The following is an 18,359-nucleotide window of genomic DNA, read 5'->3' on the forward strand; positions in this document are numbered from 1 at the left end:
GACTTCATTTTTTCTGCTGACGGCATTAGGATAGGTCCACGTAAGACTGAAGCCATTGTCACCTGGCCTACGCCTGTATGTGTTAAGGACATACACGTTCTTTTAGGATTCGTCAATTTCTATCGGCGGTTTAATCCTCATTTTTCTGACGTGGTGGCACCCATAACCGCTCTGCTAAAGAAGGGGATTCCTTTTGTTTGGTCTTCAGGAGAGCAAACCGCTTTTCAGCAATTGATCGTTAAATTCACCTCTGCCTCTGTTTTGGTTCATCCTGATCCTGCTTTGTCCTTTTATGTTGAGACTGACCCCCCCTATGTGCAGTTGGGGGGGTGCTTTCCCAGAGGGATGCGGATACAGGGTGTATGCATCCAATTGTGTTCTTTTCTATAACCTTATTGCCGGCTGAACGCAATTATACCGTGGCTGAGAGGGAATTGCTGGCGATCAAGTTGTCATTTGAAGAATGGAGACACTATTTGTGGGGTGCTCGCCATTCGATAACAATTTACACTGATCATAAAAATCTAGAATTCTTTCGTTCTGCTAGAGCTCTAACCCCGAGGCAAATGCGTTGGGTATTGTTTTTTAATGAATATGATTTTGTTATTACATACAGACCTGCAGCTCAACAAGTGAAATCTGATGCCTTGTCACGCATACATGTGGACCAAGCAGAATCAGGGACAGAGAAAGAGATAACCCCAATGACAGTGAGTGAAAAGATAGTGGGGAGTGTTTCTGTGGAAGATTTCCTGTCATTGGTCAAGGGGAGATTGAAGGGGATAGATCTAACCCCTTGGTTGTCGACCCCTCAATTTGCGGTACAGGATGGGCTGTTGTATCAGGAGGATCGGTTATTTATACCTCCCGAATTAAGAGACAATGTTCTTCAATGGTGTCATTTGTCGTCCCTGTTAGCACATACTGGGATAGCAAAAACTAAGGAGTTTTGTTCACGATGGTTTTGGTGGGATACGTTAGCTCATGATGTTCAGGTCTTTGTTACATCCTGTCCTGTGTGTGCTATAAATAAGCCCTTACATACTAGTCCCTCTGGTTATTTACACCCACTGCCAGTTCCCCCAGCCCCTTGGCATACGATAAGCATGGATTTTATAACAGATCTTCCCCTTATGGCCGGGTTTACTGCAATACTAGTTGCAGTGGATCTATTCACTAAAATGGCACATTTTGTTCCGCTACCTAAAGTACCAACGGCAAGGGAGTTGGCTTCAGTGTTTGTGACTTCGGTGGTACGGTTGCATGGTTTGCCAGCAGCAATAGTTTTGGATAGGGGGCCACAGTTTGTGTCCCATTTTTGGTCCAAATTGTGTGCTTCATTACAAATTAGTGTCCGTCTGTCATCTGCATACCATCCGCAGACGGATGGTCAGACGGAATGCACCAATCAGACCATGGAGCAGTACCTACGGTGTCTGTTAACCTCTCTGACATGTAGTTGGGTAGAGGCTCTCCCTTTAGCTTAATTTGCATACAATAATAGTATGCATTCAGCTTTAGGGATGACCCCTTTCTTTTGTTCAATGGGATACCACCCTAAGGCTATACCTATTCAACCTTCGGGCCTGGTGCCAGCCATAGACACACTTAGAAAGTCTTTAACTCATATTTGGGAAATGGCAAGGGCACATTTACAGACAGCTAAGGAAGTGCTGAAGAAACATGCAGATCAGCATAGGGTTCCCGCTCCTTCTTATGTAGTAGGGGATCAGGTGTGGTTGGCATCAAGGAACCTGCATTTAAGTGGGCCTAGAAAACTGTAGCCTTGTTATGTAGGTCCCTTTTCTATTGTGAAGGTGGTGAATCCTGTGGCAAAGAAACTTGAGCTGCCTGACGAGTACCGTGTGCAACCTGTTTTTCACACCTCCCTTTTGAAGCCATATGTTCGAACCTAATTGAGATTACCACCTCCTCCTCCTTTAGTGGTAGATGGGCATGAGGAGTTTGAGGTGAATGCTATCCTGGATTCTAGGAGAAGGCAGGGAAGGCTTTATTACCTAGTGGATTGGAAGGGCTATCCCTCTGAAGATCGTACTTGGGAGCCTGAAGGTGGGGTCCATGCTCCCCGTTTAGTACGTAGTTTCCATCTCCGTCATCCCTCTAAGCCTCGCATCCTTTCCAAAGAATAAAGAGATCATCAATGTAACGATTCCGACCTACTACAGACAAGACCCAGCAGATATTATCTTCGGCCCAGGCCACCAGCTTCTCCCACCAGCCCACGAACAAGTTTGTGTAGCTGGGGGTGAAGCAGGTTCCCATCTCTGTGCCTTTGGTATGGCTGTAGAGCTGTCTTTGGAACATGAAGATGCTATTAGTGAGGCCAAAACACAAGAACTCTATCAGCATTTCATCATGTTGGGAGAATTTCAAGGACCTGCCTTTTAAGAAGTACCTAGCTGCTTTAACCCCATTCTCATGGTCAATGCAGGTGTACAAGCTGGTTATATCTAAAACAACCATTAGCATATCTGGTTCCCATGCAATGTTGGAAATAGCTCTAATAAAGTCTTTAGTGTCCATTATGTACGACGGCAATAGTTTCACGACTTCTGCCAAAAAGAAGTCAATATATTGTGACATTGCCTCTGTTAGACATCCTTTAGACTATATTATCGGACGACCAGGCGGTTTCTTTGAGTCTTTCTATATTTTTGGCAGATGAAAAAAATGTAGACAATACTGGATGTGAACATGTTAGGAACTTCAATTCGTCCCTACTCAGAATAGATTTCTCGAACCATTTCTGAATGAGCTGGTGATATGCTGGTATTGTAATCATCTCTGAATATTTTCGTGTAACAGTTGCCATCAGATAGCTGGCGCAGAGCCTCATTACAGTAGAATTCTGTGGTCATCAGGACAATATTTCCTTCCTTATCGGAAGGTTTGCAGACTATTTGGGGATCTTTCTCAATGCTTGCTAGTGATCGTTTTTGGTCCAATGTCAAATTCATATTAGTATCCATTTTTTGGGAGATCTTTTCTGTCGTAACTTTATTAGAACTTTAGTTACTGTCTCTTCAAATACATCAATGTTATCAAAGTTCATTGGTGGAATAAAAGTCGATTTTGGTTTAAAATTAGTTTTCACTGTCCTCTGGGTGATGCCAAAACCTTCAATTGCTGGTATTGATACTGTGTACTGTGCCTTGCTGCCGTCTTCTAGGACCATTTGGCTATCAAAGGTTTGCGGCACCGGAAGGTCCTCTCCTGTAAGTTCATCTTGCAACTGATTATCTACAGTTGCCATCTGTGAACTTGTATCAGATCCTTGTGGTGTCCTCATTTTGAAAAACTTGAGAAGTTTCAGCTTGCGGGTAAATAGGTAGAGGTCAATCCTCGCTTGCGTATATTCAAAGCCTTCTGTAGGGCAGAAATACAATCCTTTCTTTAATGCTTTTTCGTCATTACATGTCAATTTCCTCTGGGTAAGATTGATGATGGTGAGATCCGGGGAATCATTTTATCGTGCCTCTTTTGCTCCTCGTGTACGAGGCAACTCCTTGATTTCCCCCTGTTGCTGCCCCCATACCTCGTTTTTCTAGATTTCCTTGAAGGCGCCTCTGTTCTGGGGGCCTGCCTCTTCCTCCCCGTTGCCGTGACTTCCTCATTAGCTCAAATTCCTCGTGAAAAAGGGAACTTCTAGGGAGATTTGCTTGTAAATCCGCGATGCCATCACCTGATTGCACATTATCTGTCATAATATAAGACTCAGAGGTTTCTTTCGGTTCAATCGCTTGACGATTTTCGTTGCTTCTTAAGGCTTTGCACAGTGCATCAAAATTCTGTGCAAAGGTTAATATTTTGCCTTGTTCATAGTCTTGGGCATCTCTGTTAAATTTTGTGTGTTTGTGTTTTTTTATTTTGTCTTCATAGATCAGAAGGCATGCTTTCAAGGCCTTCCTGAGCTCCTCTATCAGCTTAGAGTCTGGGTCTTGCATGATTATTACTTACAATTCAGCTATTTCCTTTAGACATTTATCACGGTCACTCCAGGCGAATTTAATCAATATTTTTAACATTCCCACAGAGACGTCTGTACTATAAGCGGACCATTCATCAATGAGTTTTGGGTCTGGGTTCTCTTTCGCTGGAATGGTATATATGCGAAGACCGCGTGGTATGCGCTGCACCTCAATATAATTTTGTAAAGAGGTGGCTTCCTACCACTTGCGTATCTCGCGCTCAAACAACCGTTCTAATTTTGTCAAATTCGCTTTCAGTGCTCCGTGTGTTTCTGAATCATTGCTTCTTGTGCCACATTTAAAGATATCGGCTGCCGTCTCCTGACGTTTATATATATATAAGTAAGAGAGGAGGGGACAGGGATGAAAAACTTAGGAAAGTGAAAACCAGGTATATCCTGGAACTAGATTCTGGACATCCTCACGGTCTGAATATAACGGAAGACCTATACACCTATCTATAAAATTAATAACGTCAATAACAGGCCTTGAGAAGACAGTACGAATGTCAATCTTAATATAATAAATTATTGAGATTGGCAAAACTAACAGACAAAGATTAACATCCAAACGATCAAGTCCACAAATCAGTAACCTCACGAATCAGAAGAGTAAGACCCAAAAGTATATCCTAAAAAATAGGGATAATTTTAAACAATGCACATATATAATTTTTTATGTCTTTTCAATTTTCTTCGTCACCACTTGGATTCTAGCACAATTTTAACCAACTTCACTTTCATAACACTTCAAATTATGTTACCATGTACTCTCACCAGAGGCTTCTGAGTGGAGAGATACAAAGCTACATTGGTAGGGGAATTGAGACAATCAGACCCTAGACACCCCTTAAAATTATGGGAGGTAGTCATCATATTAAAGACCCAGACTATACAAGTATAACTACTGTAATTGAAAGATACAAGAAAAATAAATTCCTATGATATTTATATAACTTGTATATAGTAAATGTACAGAATTTTAATTGTATATAGATAGATAGATAGAAAATATAGTTTTTATACAAGTTCTTATTCATGTATAGGTTTGAATTTGCACTATATTTATATACAGTATTGATTTGTTCATTTTCACATAAAAGCAGGAATTTGCACGTATGGTATTTATACCGTGATAACTGTTGCGAGTTTTGCATGAGAACAACAGAAATTTGCACAAAGTGATGTACTGTATTGCGTAAATTGCACATATCTATGCGAAATTGCACAAGTCAATAGATAAAATCATATGTACAAACTTGTAAAGAGGTCAATTGTAGTCAGGTACTGTACCGATATTACAATTAAGATGTCATCAAAGTAGCATTTTGCACTAAAATATGAGCACTGTCACTTTAAGATTGCATCACAGAAAATGAAAAAAAAGTGAGAATTGTTGGCATTTAAAGAATCAGGTGACATTTTTCCGTGTCATGTGAGCAAGGTACATTGTGTACCGAAACGCGTAATGGCCGACAGAATGACAGCTAAATAAATAAAAATGTTGGCACAAACCTGGGTCTGTGCTCCACGTTCTTTCCGGGAGAGAAAGCGCAAGCAACCAGCTTGTGGGAGTGGAGCGGTGTGGATATATATATATATATACTCTGATAAAGGTGGAAATATTGTCTTGTGGCCCACTACAGATTATCTTGAGGAGGCGCATAGACAATTAGATGACACCCAATGTTACAATAAGAGCAACCCACAGAAATACAGGGCTATGCTGGAGAATTTGTGCAGGAACCTGGTGGCATGGAAGGGACTTGGTATGCTAAGTGGAGATGAGTTTAAATATATAAAGAAAGATCATCCACTAGTTCCATACATATACTTTATACCCAAAGTCCATAAGAGCATCACCACGCCACCGGGTAGACCAATAATTGCAGCCTGTGGTGGTCCACTGGAAAACCTCTCAAGGTATATCGACTATTTTCTGCAGCCTCATATGAAATCTCTAAAATCGTATGTACAGGATTCTAGTGACTTTCTGCGAAAATTAGAGGAGTTGGTGTGGACACCAGATCTGTTGTTGGTAACTTTGGATGTCAGTTCACTATATACATGCATAAAGCACAGGGATGGCCTGCGTGCATGTGAGTACTATCTGAGCCGCAGGCCAATGGAACTAGCCCATCATACCAAGATGCTTTTGGAAATGCTGACATTCTGCCTTAACAATAATTTCTTCATGTTCAATCGTCAAATGTACCAACAAGTTCAGGGTGTAGCAATGGGGGCCAGTTTCTCCCCCAGTTACGCATGCCTGTTTATGGGGTGGTGATAGGAACTGGTCCTCAAACGAAAATTTGAGGAATACTGCACCTCTAATATAACTTGTTGGTTTCGTTTTTATTGATGATTTATTTATTGTATGGCATGGTTCTGAAGAGAGTATTTTAAATTTCATACATGAAATCAATGAAAATTATCTTAATTTGCATTTTACCTCTAATATAAGCAGGCAATCAGTGACATTCTTAGATGTGCAGGTTTTATTATCTAATAATGTTCTTATCCGTACCCTTTTTAGGAAACCGACGGCAGGTAACACTCTTTTAAATGCAATGAGTGCCCATCCACAACATTTGATCAAATCTATACCCTACGGTGAGATGCTACGCATCCGCCGTATTTGTAGTAATACTGATGATATAATCATTAAGCAACAAGAAAGCTTCTTGAGATTTGTGGATAGGGGCTACAGTGCCAAGATATTAAATACCGCCATAAGAAAGTCACGGCTTAAAGATAGAGGTGATTTGTTAATCTACAAAGAGAAACCCAATACACTGCAAAGTGGCAATGCCAATGATGTCAGATTAATATTGACATACTCAAAGCAAGAAAAAGAAATCAGGAGTATTGTCAAAAGAAACTGGCACTTTGTTCAAGATGATCCTATAATTTGAGATTTGATGCCCCCAAATCCACTGATAACTTACCGTAAAGGTTTGAGTATGGGCACTATTCTCTCGAAAAGTAGTGAGGAACATCTTGGAAAGGAACCTTGGCGGCCAACTAGTAGGGGTTTCTACAAATGTTTGGCATGCAAGACATGCCAACATGGTGTGAACACCAAGAAATACACCACATTAATTCCCAAAATCACCAGGGAAATAAAACAACATCTAACCTGTAGAACAGAGTATTGTGTGTATATAATGGAATGCGATTGTAAACTCAGATATATTGGCAGCAGCAAACTACAAATTCACAAGCGAATTTTACAGCACCTCCGCGCCATCACCAATAAAGATCAAAGTTATCCAGTGGCCAGACACTTTGAGGCATGTCACAACAGCAGACCTCAGTGTCTCAAATACTTTGCTATAGAATCAGTCCAGTTAACAAAAAGAGGGGGCGATAGAGAGGCATGTATGCGTAGGCTGGAAACAAAATATATTCTTGAGTTTAATTCCAAGTGTCCAGGAGGCCTCAACACCACGGAGGACCTCCACACATATTTATAAGCTGACAATATACACACTAAGCATGATTGATGGATCATAGACAAATATCAAACAGCACTTAAATCAGAATATAAGAGGAGTTGGATTATACATTGCCCTAATTGCACATTTCTTGTATTTATACTGTGATATACTGTGTAATATATATATATATATATATATATATATATATATATATATATATATATATATATATATATATATATATATATATATATATATATATATATATATATATATATATATATATATATATATAATTGTGATGTATATTTATGATATGATTGATTTTAGCCGTCTTTTAGATATTAGGGTAGTTTTATCCTAGTGTTTTTTATGATAGCTGATTTTAGTCATGTCACCGATTCCCTTTTTTATAGACTGGTTTTATGGTGTTGATGTAAAATCATTTTTCTAGGGCATAATTAATTTTATGTTGTGAATATCTTGTCTATTTCATTGGTACTGTATGGTTCTATTTTTGTGGTCTTGAATCAAATGATCAATAATTTCTTGCTGAATATCTATGAAATTATTCCCTCCTTGTATATATCCCATTAATTGTTTCCCCGTTAATCTCAATGCACCAGTCACTTTAATCATATTGCACTAAACAGCACGAGGTCACTTTATACTTCAAGCCATTCCTGTGGCAATTTAGGATGTGCAATAATGTAGATAAAATGGAGAATATAAATATATGCCAAATGATACACACTGGCAACATTTTTCCAATTAAATATCCAGTGGCTGGAAAATATCCCATAGTGAATCATCTCCTCTGCATGGTCTTTTTAGATAAATTTGGATTATAGATTTTCTTTTTGGATCTTTTTTCTATTATTATGTAATAATAGATATTATTATAATTTTGATTATGATTTAATACACGTTGGTGAGCACGAGTATTTGCACTATAGTTATGTAATGTCAGATGGACGAAGTTGGAACAATCAAATGTGTATTCCTTGAGGGAGGAACCAGCATTCATGCTGATATCTGAATGTCCGAAATTCAAATCCTTACCTCATGTTGCATAGAGATATGTTACTATTTCTCTAATAAATAATGCAAGATTGTTTTATGTATTTATACAGTGAGTAACTGAAAAACAGTATTGTGAAATTACATGTATTTATACATTTAGTATTTTCTTTATGTCCATCATTGAGACATGTGACTGCACGTTATCACTTTAACCCTTTCGATGCTGATGACGAGCTCAGCTCGTCATGATGCACGGTTGAGCTGTGCTGATGACGAGCTGAGCTCGTCATGAAACAATGGGAAATGGGTGCCATCCAGCACCGGAGGGGAAAACACCTAGCAGCGAAGGTGTTAAAAAGGGCTAAAGCACTCTGTAATGCCATGTGACCAAGGCCGCTGGGAAGGCCGAAACGCGTTATGACATTCTGTCTGATGGCTAAATAAAAGAATGCTGATACAAGATGGTCCTTGCCTCGTATTTCGCTGGGGGAAGCGTCGCTGATGCGAGGTATTGCAGAAATATATATATATATATATATATATATATATAAATTCAGCTTTTCCCCGTGGGGAAGTTTGGTTCCTCATGCACTCCTGTGTGAAGGGAGTGCATATATATATATCTGGAAAACTGCTCAGGAAAACCGCTTCCCACGTGGAACTCCAGCAAGCAGAAAACAAGCAGACACGAACCCAGGCTGTGTGCAAAAATCTGTGCGTTTATTTGTTGACGGCCATAACGCGTTTCACCACCGGAGTGGCTTGATCACATGACAACGCTAACATTTCAACGGACCACTTAAAAGGCTGCAACTATAGCACGTAACTGTGAGGTAAGTGATAAACATAAAAGACATCTTTTTTTGGTTTTGTCGTTCCCGAATTGCAAAAGGAATGCACTTCATGTACAAAAAATGGTAACATATTTTGTAAAAAATAATAAAGGCAGTTGTGAGGGGGAAACATGGCATTCAGAATGACTGTATAAATACATGTAATCAGTAAGGGCCAAAGAGCTGGAAACCAATAATCATGAAATTATATACATATACAGCTATGAATGAGATGTGTGTACGTATAAGATTGCATACAAAAATATATGATATCCATTTTAAAATCATTTCATATATATACATTTGTAATAATAAACAAATCAATGCTTAAAATGAAATTCATTTAATAATTGGTGCCTAAATGCAACACAACCATAAATATTATGGTTTCCAACATGGACCAAGCATAACAAAATTAGCGGGGACCCCCCTGTTTGGAATAGGTGCCAAGATGTACTAGAGCTAAAGTGCATATTTAGTAGGGGACAAGGGTTAAAAAGTGCTAATAGTGATGAATAGTGAAAGTTAAAAACTAATGTAAATATGGTGAGGGGGAGAGGTTGGCGGCTATGGAAATAAGAGAACATTTTCATAAAGGAATTGTCAAGGTTCCTCAAGTAATATGAAATATTAGAATGGCAACCTGATGAAAACCTGGCATGAACTGATAAATGCAGAGGGGGGGACACTGGAAGAAAAGGACGCAGGGGATGAATCCCAGGTGGTGGAATGTCTCCTATGCAGGGGGTAGGCCAAGGATGTTATGGTGTCTTATAGACAAGTGTGTAAATCTTCAGTGTTGTTGAGACCTCCCGGATTTTTGCTATTAAAATTTAAAATGTAGCGGGTTTCCAGTTTGCGCATTTTATGTTCCCTATCCCCGCCTTGTTTTGTTTTAGGCACTGTGTCAATGACATAGTATCGGAGGTCCTGTAGGTTGTCATTGTGGACCTATCGAAAATGTCTGGCCACGGGGTAAGTGGGGTCATGGTTAATGATGGCCCTCATGTGCTGTAAGACCCTCATGTTGGCCGGTAGCTTGGTGCTACCCACGTATCTTAATGGACACGTACACTCAAGAACATAAATGGCGAATTCGGTCTTACAGTGGAGGTTTTTGGTGATTTTGACTTCTTTGTCACTAAAGGCTGTGCGGTAACATATCTATGCGAAATTGCACAAGTCAATAGATAAAATCATATGTACAAACTTGTAAAGAGGTCAATTGTAGTCAGGTACTGTACCGATATTACAATTAAGATGTCACAATGTAGCATTTTGCACTAAAATATGAGCACTGTCACTTTAAGATTGCAACCCAGAAAATGAAAAAAAAAGTGAGAATTGTTGGCATTTAAAGAATCAGGTGACATTTTTCCGTGTCATGTGATCAAGGTACGTTGTGTACCGAAACGCGTAATGGCCGACAGAATAACAGCTAAATAAATAAGAATTTTGGCACTAACCTGGGTCTGTGCTCCACGTTCTTTCCGGGAGAGAAAGCGCAAGCAACCAGCTTGTGGGAGTGGAGTGGTGTGGATATATATATATATAGGAGCTGGAAATATCGGGAGGAAGAGGTGCGAGTTCCATTTCAGGGCTGGAACTTGCACGCGTGGGTTTGGACTTCTACAAAGCAGGGCGGCCACAACATCAGGAATGAGGCATCAACCCACATGGGCTTTATTATTTTGCACTAATCAAGAATGAAAAACGCACCCACTTGGGATTACTGTGCATACGGACTACAAGCACCACAAGGCTGCAGGAGCGCCACGCCCACTGAGGATGGTGTTTGTTATTTAAACTGTTTGTGTGCAGCACGAACTTTCATTTCCTCTGCTGCCACTGATGAAAGGATTTATGTTCCTGAAACGCGTCTGGCATTACAATTGATTCCGGTTCCTGACTGAAGTGACTGCTGGCAAGTTGTTCATATTAAAGAATACCCATTTATTTGAGCTTCCTTTGGATTTCCTCTTTTGGTGCTTCCTGAGTGATGGATATATATATATATATATATATATATATATATATATATATATATATATATATATATATATATATATATATATATATATATATATATATATATATATATCAATCAAGAGAAGAGAAAGTCCTGAACCGCTGAATCTCAAGCGGCAACAAGCAGGTACCGACCTCTTCCCCAGAAGTCAAGCGTTTCAATAACGGGCCATTCAACACGATGAAGTGCAAGCAGTCATTATTTTATTTGTGCAAATTACGGGCAGCTGCCTTCCCTGACGCGTTTCGCTCCGTCAAGCGGCGCTTGATCACATGACGCACCACTGTAGGTTGTGCCGTTTTATGTGAAATAAAAGCCTATCAGCTTTCGAAAAAAGACTGAAGGGTCAAAAATTAAGTGCAGATAATACACAAACCATGTACAGACTATGAGTGACACATAGATCAAAGTAATGCTGTTACCTGAAGATCATGGATTAAGCAATACAAAAACACAATCAATCGTGTTGTTTAAGAAAATTATGGCAAGTGCCAGAAATCACAAATTGATCAATTAGATAAATTGATAGATCACAATTCTAATGCTATCAAATAAAGAACAGCAGACACAGATAATAGGCTGATGCTATATATATATATATATACATATATATATATATATACATATATATATATATATATATATACGGTTTGGTGCAGCCCAGTACCGCAATCCACTGGGATTTAATTAATGTGCATAATGAACTGAACAGATCGGCAGCTCACTTGAGGAAATACTACGACTACCACAGGCCACTGGGGATGGCCACGCCCACATGGGCGGGGATTACTATACAAATGTAGTGCCTAAAAATTGCCGCTCTTTTCACTGTGAAGCCGGGAGCTCCAGATGAAGTGAAGCACTCACGAAACACGTCGGGCTGGTTATTGTGTGGCGGACTGAGATGACTTGCCTCATCATTTCCTTCATTAAAGATTAATGGCGAATACGTACCTGGTGTTGGGCCTTTTCTACAGAAGGCAACTTTCGTTGGTATGTGTTTAGTGGCTTGCCTGAGCCACGGAAAAGTTCCTGGCTGTCGATCTCGGCAGTCCTGTGGTGACGTCAACCGGCGTAACTGCATGGGACATCAGCTACCAGGTTTGGAGGAGCAAGCATTTGGTGCAGTTTGGTGCAGCCCGGTACCGCAATCCACTGGGATTTAATTAATGAGCATAATGAACTGAACTGATCAGCAGCTCACTTGAGGAAATGTGGACACTACGACTACCACATGCCACTGGGCATGGCCACGCCCACATGGGCGGGGATTACTATACAAATGTAGTGCCAAAAAATGTCCTCTCTTTTCACCGTGAAGCCGGGAACCCTAGATGAAGTGAAGCACTCACGAAACGCGTCGGGCTGGTTATTGTGTGGCGGACTGAGCTGACTTGATTCGCCCTGATCGAGCTGACCGATACCATCAAAAGCCTCCAAGATCAAAGGAAGAAGGCCATTTTGATCCTTCTTGACCTCACGGCGGCATTCGACACTATTTCCCACTCCATTCTGCTAAACAGACTTATGGACATCGGCGTTACTAACTCAGCCCTTGCCTGGATCAGTTCATTCCCCAGTGACAGGTTTCAAACTGTCTCACTGGGCCCTTTCCAATCGAAAGAGAAAAAGATCTTCTGTGGAGTTCCCCAGGGCTCCATTCTTAGTCCCCTCCTCTTCAATATATATCTCATCCCCCTGCTTACTCTTATAGAATCGTTCGGCATAACTGTCACGTCCTATGCTGACGATACTCAGCTTGTCATCCCTCTCGACGACAATTCCAACACGGCCGAACTTAATCTCAAGCGCTGCCTCACAGAGGTTTTTCAATGGATGGACGCCAACCACCTCCGCTGCAACTCGAATAAGACCGAGATCTTGCCCATTGGAAAGAATGCATCTTTCTGTCCCGCCCTGTGGTGGCCTGATAATTCTGCTGCCCCTCCTCAGACTGTTTCATCGGCCAGAAACCTCGGAGTTATTTACGATTCCGATCTCTCCTTCGATACCCATGTCGCAGCCGTAGCAGGTAAATGCTTCGGCATTATAAAGTCCATGCGAAAGTTCTTTGATTTCCTCCCGCTCGACTCCAGAAAGACCATTGCGGTAGCCCTCATACTCTCTCGAGTGGACTATTGTAATGGCCTCCTGGCAGGGACCAAAAAATCCACCCGATTGAAACTCCAAAGTGTCCTGCACACTGCTGCGCGGCTTGTCCTTAAACTCCCACGCAAATCCTCTATCTCCACTGCCCTCAAATCCCTACATTGGCTCCCCTTGCACAAGAGAATACTCTTTAAAATTCTCATTGTAGCCTTCCGAGCCTTCAACAAATCCGGCCCATCCTACCTGTCGAGGCGCTTCCCTCACTACACCCCGGGTCGCACTCTCAGATCTTCACAAGAAAACCTCATGACCCCCTCTAAATTCAACCTGAAGTCTAAAGGTGGAAAAACACTCAGTACCCTGGCTATTAGAGCCTGGAACGGCATGCCAAGGCACCTCAGACTTCAGACGCATGAGAAGCCGTTTAGGAAACACCTCAAAACGTGGATTTTTAATCTCTCTGATGACTGGACCAAAGCAGCCATCTAGCCCTCAACCACCTTCCCGGTGATCTGGTACCAGGTTTTACAGCGCCAAGATGCTCCCTTCGGAGCGAACGTTAGCGCTCTATAAATACCTATCCAATATCCAATTTCCTTCATTAAAGATTAATGGCGAATACATAACTGGTGGTTTTTATATATATATATATACATGAGTGTGTATATGGAACTTGCACACTATGTGGCAGTGGGCCATATGTATCCATGAGAGTATACTCCACTCCAAGATGGCCACGATAATAGGGTCTTGAGTCCTTAGTTTATTATTATTTATATTTATTTTTATTTTTATTTTTATCACTTATCACGTGGAACTTTATTTATTGTTTGAACACTGGTAATGGAACCACCCGTGACCAAGGCGAGTGTTTCGCCGAAACGCGTTGGGTTTATTCCGTGTTTGTCATCACGATGCTGCATTTAAGAAAATAAACTTATCTGGAATGCGCATAATGGACTAGGAGTGATCATTGTTCATCGAGGAGAGAGCATTCGCGTAGCGGTGGCTACGCGCTGTGAAACAGAATCTGTACACAGGGTTACCTTTGCCCCTGGATTGCACCGCTGTCTTGGTGTCCCGGCGCCGTTGCGAAGGATGTGAGCCTGAATATATATATATATATATATATATATATATATATATATATATATATATATATATATATATATATATATATGTATATATATTCCACCAATCCCGCTTCTGCTACAAACGGGCTGACACATGCTCAGGTACGGTAGAGAAAAGTTTTATTTTCACCATCCTGCCGCAGAGGGTGTGGCCTTTTGCGAGGCCTTTTAGGCATTGTAGTGCGCCAACCCTCTTCCCCTTGTGGGGCAGCTTCCAATTCCTCGCACTTCGAACCAAAATTAAATCCAAGTGGAAGAAGCACCATGCTGGGTACCACCTGCCCCGCTTTCCAGCAGTGAATTTCATGCCCAAGACAGCACCACCTGTATTGGCGCCGCACTTGCCTTCTTTTCATTACTGCAATCCACAACTCGATGTCTGCATGAACCCGCCTCCAAGCGGTGGGCTTCGCTTCATGGCTGGGCAACAGCCGGAATTACATCCAACAAAACTGGTAAGCCCCAAACGAAGCGAAGCCACATGAAGTTAATTGACACTATTGTTTTAATCCATTTCACAGCTTTCCAGCAGACAGCCACACCAGTACAGTCTTCAACAGATAGCAAATCAGCCTGACGCGTTTCAGAATTTTCTTGATCCTTTCATCAGAGGCACTGCACTGTTCACAAAGGTTAGGAAGCGGTTTTTATTTGTGCATACTTGTAAAGATTTCCAATACCTGCCGCAGTGGGCGTAGCCTTTTGCAAGGCGTTCTAGGCATTGTAATGTGCCAACCCTCTTCCCCTCGTGGGGCAGCTTTCAATTCCTCGCACTTCGAACCAAAATTAAATCCAAGTGGAAAGAGGCACCGTGCTGGGTGCCGCCTGCCCCGCTTTCAAGCAGTGAATTCCGTGGCCAAGACAGCACCACCTGTATTGGAGGCGATCAGTGATGTCATCAGTGATGTCACTGACCATGTCATGAATGATGTAATATGTGACATCATCAGCAGTGCATTGCGGGCGTTCGAGTTAGAGTTAGGACAACTAACTATAACGGAGGAATTTCAATGGTTTTGTATGAGTGAAATGTCCAGCTAACTATAACACCCCTAAAACCTATGGTTTTTTCAGTGAATTTCTAAGGTTTTTTAAATGCTAATTCCTAACTATAACATGTCTGAAACCTATGTTTTTTTCAGTAAATATATATATATGTCAGTCAGTCAAGTATGCTTTATTCAAGGTAAAAAAACTCATAAAAACAGAACACATATAAAACCATACGTTCATAGCAATAATGTTAAAAACCTATTTACAATCACAGAGATGTTAAAAAATAAAGCTTCAAGACTTCCATTAAAATTCACTATAAAACCACAAAATTCATACAGATACAACACCAATATATAGGCAGATTCTCAATAGCTAATTGGAGGGGCAGAAAAAGGACTGCATTTCTCTAAACATCCTGTTGTTGTGCCAGGAAAGTTTTTCTAATTGCCCATACCCAGCCTAAATATTTCGCAACAGCCACAGCAATGGTGGAGGAAGAATTAGTACGTATTATTCTAAGGGCCACAACACTGTCCCTTGTACCAAGCTGTATGCACTAAATCAAAAGCTGCACGCAAATCGATGAAGGCAGCGTACAGACTACCCTTCTCCAGCTGCACTGTTTTCAATATAGCAGGGTAAACCGAAAGATCTGATCTATCGTGCTGGTCAATTTACGAAATCCAGCTTGATAGGGAGATAATACATTAGATTCTTCCACCCAGTTCATGATCTTTGTTAGGGTCATTTTACCTACAACCTTCTGGACCGTATGCATTAGGCTGATGGGCCTGTAATTCCCCAGTATGGTTTTACCTCCCTTTTTGAATACGGGTATTATTACTGCCCCCAGCCACGAATTTGGCACTGGTGCCCCTAAAGCTACCGCATTCGCCAGGTTCAAGATATACTTCCCCCAGCAAGTTTTTTCGTGGAGAAAGACGTCAGCGGGCCCCCCATCTGGACCCGGGGCCTTGCCCCGCGCCACTGAGTCTAGGGCCATTGCTACATCAGTTTTAATGAAAGGTGGTGTTTTAAAAACTATATATATATATTACCTACTGGCTATCGCCAGTAGGTATATATAGTTAGGATTTATTCCCTATGGGATTTTTGAAAATTCTATGTCTAATAACTTTGGCGTTTGTGGACGGAATCGGCTGAAATTTTCAGGAAAATGGCACATTTTGTTTCTGAGCAGTCCTTGAAAATTTGGGGGGGTTTTGTCGAGGGGGGGCCGAGAAAAAAGGGGGGTCCCAAAACGCGTTTTTCCCATGTTAATTTCCATAGGGCGGTTGGACTCACTTTTAGCTCGAACGGCTGAATGGATTTGCACGAAACTTGGCAAAATTGTAGGGACTGTTAGCCCGATGTGCCTTTGCTAGGTCTCAATATATGTGCTCCAGTAGTTTTTGAGAAATTAACGTTCAAAACAAGATATATATCTGTAACAGCGCTCCGGGCTGCGCTCCGGTTCGCTTACTTTTCGCGAAACGGAACTTTGCGCGCAGAAAGCTGATTGGCTCTCCGGTGTCTGTCAACATTCTAAACAGTCCGGAGCGGCCGCCATCTTATCTCTCGGTAGGCTCGAGAGAGAAGAAGAGGTGAAAAACGAAGGGGGAATTTAATGAAAGGGGGCAAGGTATACCCCTCTTGACCCCCTAGGAATGTTGTTGGGGTTATTAAAGGGTCCCGTGGGGAAAATAAAAAAAAAATGATTTTTCACGGTAGAAGCGCTTCACGGGCCGCGAACTGGGCCGCAAACTGGTAGCGAAACGGGAATTCGCCATTTTGTGCTTCGTTTTAATTAAATTACTAGGTATAAGGGGGTGCGGGAGACGTATCCTAATCCTCTATGTTTCCTGAGGGTGGCTGAGGAGGCTCATATATGTTGATACATCTCTTCCAGCGGCTGTGCGTGAGCTTTTTTTTTTTTTTGCTGCGTGACGTCTGTTAACGTTCGATTCAATGGAAATCAGGAAGTGTTGACCGCCAATTTGTCACTGCGATAAAATATTTTGTTATAAATGAATCCTTATTGATAAACATTGTCTGCGCCATCTTGTCTTTTTTCCAATGCCACAATTTTGTCGTGCACGGCAGCCATTTTAGATGCCAGGCTGGTCCCAGGCTATCACCTACCCCTGCGGATGTAGTTTATGGCCCCAGCTGTAGAGAATCCAGACATGCCAACCCTCCCGATTCAGGCGTGAGACTACTGATTTCAGTGCTAGTCTCCCGCCTCCCGATTTCTGCAAGCAAAAACCCGGGGGCATATTACCAACAACTAGCGATAATTTTTGGCTCTCACTTGTTTAGAGACAAAAATTATCGCCGCACATCGGCGATTTTTATCGCAGATAAACCTTGCTATTAGCAAGGTTTATCGCAAATGCGATAAAAAACGGCCGCAATGCATGAATATCGCAGAAAAGTCAGCGATATTCATGTATTATCAAGCAAATGCTCTTAGCCATGTTATCCACCTCCCATTGAATAACATGGCTAAGAACTGCTCAGGTCAGGTGTTAGCTTTTGGAGATATTCGCGCTTAGCGCGAATATCTCCAAAAGTTGGTAATAGGAGATAGCGATGTTAGGGACTGTTTCCAGTCGCTAACATCTTGGCACGCCCACTTTGCATGTCATTAGTAATAAATATCACTGACATGCAAAGCGGGGCCCAAGATGGTCGCTATCTCCTTTTAGCTGTCACTAACTGGTGTTAGCGACAGCTTGGTAATAGGGAGATAATTTTATCTCCGCTTTCTTGGCTTTTAAAGCCAAAAAAGCGGAGATAAACCCCCTT

This window comes from Lissotriton vulgaris, chromosome 4_1, assembly GCF_964263255.1.
Source record: "Lissotriton vulgaris chromosome 4_1, aLisVul1.2, whole genome shotgun sequence".
Lineage (NCBI taxonomy): Eukaryota > Metazoa > Chordata > Amphibia > Caudata > Salamandridae > Lissotriton > Lissotriton vulgaris.